This window comes from Rattus norvegicus, chromosome 6, assembly GCF_021556685.1.
Source record: "Rattus norvegicus strain SHRSP/BbbUtx chromosome 6, alternate assembly SHRSP_T2T, whole genome shotgun sequence".
In the NCBI taxonomy this organism is placed as follows: domain Eukaryota; kingdom Metazoa; phylum Chordata; class Mammalia; order Rodentia; family Muridae; genus Rattus; species Rattus norvegicus.
Window position 1 is genome coordinate 79,843,793 of NC_141539.1, and position 6,390 is coordinate 79,850,182.

General features: G+C 40.3%; 1 pseudogene; it reads left to right on the top strand.

The window, feature by feature from the left end:
* The first annotated feature begins 725 nt into the window (after positions 1 to 725).
* On the top strand, positions 726 to 1,709 carry Gapdh-ps103 (Glyceraldehyde-3-phosphate dehydrogenase, pseudogene 103; annotated as a pseudogene).
* Positions 1,710 to 6,390: the final 4,681 nt, after the last annotated feature.

Here is a 6,390-nt window from a genome sequence, read left to right on the forward strand (position 1 = left end):
CATGATGCTCTAAAGTTTCCAACTTTGGAGCACTTCAGGTTTGGGGTTCTTGGATCAATGATGCCTAGACTTTAATATTGTATTATGCAAAGTTTGAATGTAATTTTCCCAGGGAACTTAACTTCATTACACAAAGAATCAGAAATTATACAATCACTTGATTTAGACTCCCTATACCAACCATATCTTCAAGAAAAGATAGATGAATTTGTTCTTAAATTCTAGGTGAGGAATCCTGCTGAGTTTTCAAGGAAACCTAGACTCACAAAATAAATCACTTGGTGAATCTAGGAGCAGGAACCTGGTGAGACAACTTCAGATAAAGAACCACTCTCTTTAAAACTATAAGCCATCTGGACCCTTCAAGGAAGACAGACAGTCAAATTCTAAATACAACTTTTAAACGGATGGGAGGGACAGTCAGACACCTAAACCTTTTCCAGAATTCTTAGGAATTCCATGATATGGCAAAGACACTCTTCTAGAATTATGGGTGTTGAAATACCCCTGCATCTCATGAACCTAAAGTCATGTCCCTTTCTGAAGTTTTTATTATTTTTTACCTATAACTTGGTTATAAAATCTGTGACTTGCAGAGTGTTCTATGCCCAGGGGAGTTCCTATCTGAAACCTTTATTTAAAAGATTTTTTAGGGTTCCTCCCTATTCCAAGATAGCCACATCTTCTTAAGGTCAAGGCAGTGTCAGCCTTGACCTACAGACAGGATGGAGAAGGTCAGTGTGAATGGATTTGGTCATACCAAGGCTGCCTTCTCATCTGTATCTGGCAAAGTGGAGATTGCTGTCATCAACGACCCCCTCATTGACCTCAACTACGTGGTGTACATGTTCCATTATAGCTCTACCTATGGCAAGTTCAGTGGCACAGTCAAGACTGAGAATGGGAACTTGTCATCAATGCCTATCACCATCTTCCAAGAGCAAGATCCCGCTAACATCAAATGGGGTGATGCTGGTGCTGAGTATGTCATGGAGTCTACTGGCATCTTCACCACCATAGAGAAGGGTGGGGCCTACATGAAGGTTGGGGCTAAAAGGGTCATCATCCCTGCCCCTTCTTCTGATGCTCCCATGTTTGTGATGGGTGTGAACCATGAGAAATATGACAACTCACTCGAGATTCTTAGCAATGCATCTTGCACTGCCAACTGCTTAGACCCCTGGCCAAGGTCATCTATGACAATTTTGACATTGTGGAAGGACTCATGACCATGGTCCATGCCATCACTGCCACTCAGAAGACAGTGGATGGCCCCTCTGTAAAGTTGTGCCATGATGGCCATGGGGCTGCCCAGAACATCATCTCTGCATCCACTGGTGCTGCCAAGGCTATGGACAAGGTCATCCCAAAGCTGATGGGACACTCACTGGCATGGCCTTCTGTGTTCCTACCACCAATGTATTCATTGTGGTCTGACATGCTGCCTGGAGAAACCTGCCAATTATGGTGACATCAAGAAAGTGGTGAAGCAGGCATCTGAGGGCCCACTAAAGGGCATCCTGAGCTACACTGAGAACCAGGTTGCCTCCTGTGGCTTCAACAGCAACTCCCACTCCTCCACTATATATGCTGGGGCTGGCATTGCTCTCAATGACAGCTTTGTAGAGCTCATTTCCTGGTATGACAGTGAATATGGATATAGCAATAGGGTGGTGGACCTCGTGGCCTGCATGACCTCCAAGGAATAAGAAACCCTGGACCACCCACCCCAGCAAGGGTGCTCTCTGAGAGCAAGAGAGAGGCCATCAGATGTTGAGGAGTCCCTGTCCCAACTCAGCCCCCAACACTGAGCATCTGCCTCACAGTTCCCATCCCAGACCCCAATAGTAACAAAAGGGGCCTGGGGAGCCCTACCTACTCTCTTTTTTGCACCCACAAAAAAGACTTTAGGGTGAGTTATTTCTCTTATATCTACTGTTAATTACTAGGGGCAGCATAATGAATGAATGAAGAACATATAATTATGTTTCTTAGGATGATATAATAACATTTTAAAGATGTTTTTGTAGTAGCTTTCCTCTGACTCCTTCTCTGTGAGATAATTCTTAGTGTGTTAGGTTCAATTAATTTGCTAATGAAGACTAACGTGCATTTTTTTCAATAATAGAAATCCTATTATTGAACAATCCCATGATGGTGGTTAGAAGTTGTATTATGAAATTAGTTCTTAGGATAGCTATTCAATCAAATGGTGTTGATGAACTTTACAATTTGATCTTAAATATCCATAGTAATGAAGTCATTGAAAAACAATGACATTTGCTACTGGTAAGGAAGTCCCACTGAATACAGCTCACTTATTTTAAAATTAATTAGTTCTTAATTTGGCATTTGGATATTTTTACTGTAAAAAGACATTATCTCAATTGCAGGATATACGTACTGTAGAGTAATAGACAGTGATGCTAACAACAGTAAAGTTAACCAGATTCTTTTTATTTAATTAAAACATCTTTTGAGAATTTCATATATGAGTACTATATTTACTTCATTTCTACCCATTTCTCTCCTTCCTCCAATCCCTCCTGTGTCTTAGACAATTTCTTTTCAAATTAATGACATATTTATTTATGGTTAATATATATTATATCATATCTATATTCACACACACTTATATATTCACATACATATTGTCATATACATATACAAATACAGCCTGCTGAGTTCATTTAGTGATATTCATTTGTATATGTGTGTAGAGCTGACTATTTTGAATTGGTTGACCTATGAGGGGCCTTTTACCTGGGGAAACTGATTCTCCTTCCAAGCAGCCATTACTTGTCTGAAACTCTTTATCCATTGATGGATTTCTAAATCTCGTGAGATGCCTCCATCTGGTTTGCATGTTAGCATTGCCATTTTTCATGGCCAAGCCATTCATTGTTTAGGCAGCCATATTCCTGAGAATTTATGGGTACCATTTCCCTGTCATATATAAAAAGCACTATCTCACAGTGGATGACCAAACTCTTATAATCTTTCTGTTCCTCTTTCATAATGTTCTCCAGGCCTTAGTTTTAGGGTTATGCTGTATTGAAGCCATGCTAGTTGGGACTGAGCACTTCACAGTCAGCTGTTCTCTGAATCTTGACCAGTTACTGCTTTCTGCAATGCTCTCTGCTATAAAAAGAAGCTTCTTTGATGAGGGTTGGGCGCTACAATTATAGAAGGACAAATATTAGAAAGCAGTTAGAAATTACAATGTTGTGGGCAAGTGGCTGTAGTTGGTTCTCTTCTAGGCTCATGATCTCACCAACTATTGGTAGTTACCTAAGTTTAAAGCATCAGGCAGGGGTTCTCCCTTTATTGGTCAAGACTTGCAAAGGAACCATGGTGGAGGTCAATGGGAGGCTTTAATGAGGGAAATAAGAGAACATGAGTGCTGTGAAGGTGGAAATGAAATAAACAGAGGGGGTTAACTAGGAATAGGGAAGAGATTAAAAAAAACCCTAAGAATGTCAGAATCAATCATAGGGAAACATTTCCTGTTGACTTAAAATATATTATATGTAATATATATGTAAGGTTTGAGTGAAGTTTACTTAAAATACATTATGTGTATATATTTGAACAACGTTATGGCACTTGGAGAGTTAATGTTCCCCCTAAGAACCATAGACTAACAGAAGCCCATGTGCCAGGTATGGGAAATGGTCTTTTGAGTTGTGGGTCAGAGGAGTTGAAGTGACTTTTGATATGTTATAGGCTGCTGCCTTGGTCCTGGTTGATTCCTAGAACTCAAAGGTGAGATCACACTAAGGAAGATAGCGTTCACTTGAGACAGTGGGCTTGGAAGAACCAACTTGTATCTGACTGGATTTAGGCTTTCCCTTTCTCTACGCCTTCCAGTTCTTTTCTCCAATGTGGATCTGCTATCTTTTTGCCTCTCATTAGAAAACAAACAGGTTTCTAATGGATACTAATAAAATAATATAAAATACAACAGGATATGATAAAACAAAAACAGAATAGATTGAAACAAACAAGCAGAAGGAAAAGATCCCGAGAGAAGTCACATTTGTTCATATGCTCAGAAATTCCATAAAAACCACTAAACTGGAAGCCATAACACGTACACAAAGGATCTGCAGGATAAGAAAAGAGAAGAGAAAAAATAAGTAAATAAAGCAAAATGAAAATAAAAGGTAATAAGATGAAATAAAAAAAAGAGGAAACCCCGACACAACATTGTGAAACAAGGAACTTCCAAAGATGACATTGGGTTCTTTTCTGTTACCATCTACTGCTGGCCAGACAGCCTGCCTTTAAGAATAGTTTGTTTCCCCAGTAAGACTCCATTGGAGGAAACTAAACTTTCCTTTCAAGTGGTTTTCAGTTGGAGACAGTTCCTGGATTCGGGATGGGGCTTATGTCCACTTCTTTCGAATCTACCACCCCGTCTTGCAGGCCCTGTGCATGCTGCCTTAGTCTCTGTGCTTTGATACATGTGTTGATCCTGTTGACTTAGAGGGCCTTGTTTTCTTGGTTTTTCTCCATCCCTCTGGCTCTTAGACTCATTCTGCCTCCTCTTCTTTGGATTTCCTGAACACCACTGTTGTGGATTTGTCTTACTGCTTGCATTATGTAAATTGCATGAGAATCCCACATTTAAACGCTGCCCCCAATTGGTTCTCTGTGTTAAATGATTCATGAAGGTGTTGGCCTTCAACAGTTTGTGGAGCTGCAATGGGCTTTGTTGTCAGTGTGTGGGGAGCAGAACCCAACCTGGCAAAAGCTTGGATTGTGTGGGGCTTCCATGGCCAACAACTCAGTTAGATGTAATCCGATTGCAGTACTGAGAAGCTTCGTTTTGTGACCAGAGATGGCCAGTTGGGTCTGTGTCCCTTCCATTATTTTGTTGACCTCATTTGGATTTCTTTCACACACACACACACACACACACACACACACACACACACACACACACACACACACACACTCTAGGAAGCTACTACTGTATTAGGCGTCCACAGTACTCCTCAATTCCTGTCAAATTTGGCTGTCTCTCCCCACATTCCTTCCCTATTACTTCCCTCCCTCCCCTCTCCACTTGATCCTCCCACTCCAGTCTCCTTCCATTCATTCATTTATAACTATTAGTTTCACTTCCCTTTCCTAGATGGATATCTACTAGTTCCCCACTCTATACCTGACCTCCGTGTTCTATAGATTGTAGCTTTGCTATTTCCTTAGCAGCTAATATCTACACGTAACGTGAACATATACCGTATGTGTTTTTCTAAGTCTTGGTTACCTTTCTGGGGATGAGTTTCCTAGGTTGTTTCCAATTCTGTCTATTATGAATAGAGCAGCAGTGGACATGATTGAGCAGGTGTCTCTGTGGTAGGGTGAAGTGTAGCTGGATCTTGAGGGAGATCAATTCCTGTCTTCCTGAGGAGCTGGTACACTAATCTCCAAGCAGCTGAGTCCCCACTCCCGCCAGCAATGAACGAGTCTTCCCTTTACTCCGTATCCACCAACATGAGGTGACATTAAAAACTGTTTTTAAAAGCAACTTCTCAAAGAAACTAATCATTTGAAATATACCCTGGCTTCAAAATTTATCATCTATAATGGTTTTTCTCAGTCTAGCATTGAGCAATTTAACATTGTTGTGACCTATTTATTTACCATCAAATTAGGACTTGCTATTTACTGAATATGACTTACTTTGTCATTTTTTTTCTTCAAGTGAAACTGTTAGGTATAACAGGAGGAAAAAAAAATCAACTTAGTTTCATCCTGATGCTTCTACACGTGAAACTCTCTCCCTTTGTGTCAGAAGCAGCTTATGAGCCAGCTTTCCTACTAAAAGCCTGCTTTTTCTTCTCCTCAACACTGACTTCTAGAAAATATAAGTTCTGTCTTATTGAGAAAAAGTGTGGATCTTAATTTAAAGCATTCTCAATTAAGAATATTCTTTAAACTTTTTCCAGTAGGGATGAAAAAATTGCCTTTTTATCTTAATGTGTGTCTGATTGGCATTATTGCACTACAAAGTTTTTTGTATATCTTTAGTCACCTGTGAGATCTTCACTGTTTTTATTGTTGTTGCTGTTATTGTTATTTCCATTTCTAAATGACCATACCGAGCTCAGAACGAGGTTTGTTTGGAATTTGAGATCTTTGAGGTTACTTTATTCTTTCAGTCAGGCCAAGTTTTTACTTCAGTAAAAGACTCAATGGAAGCCTTGAATTTCCCTTTGCAAGGAATTGCTCCACCAGATTGGCACTCCAGATAGAGATATTTTAGGGGTTTGTTCAGTCTTGTTGCTTCACATCCTGACAGTCCAGAATGGATGGCCTTCTTGGCATGGAGGTCTGCTGATGGTGGGCTATACACTTCCTACAGTGGACATCTGCTGACAG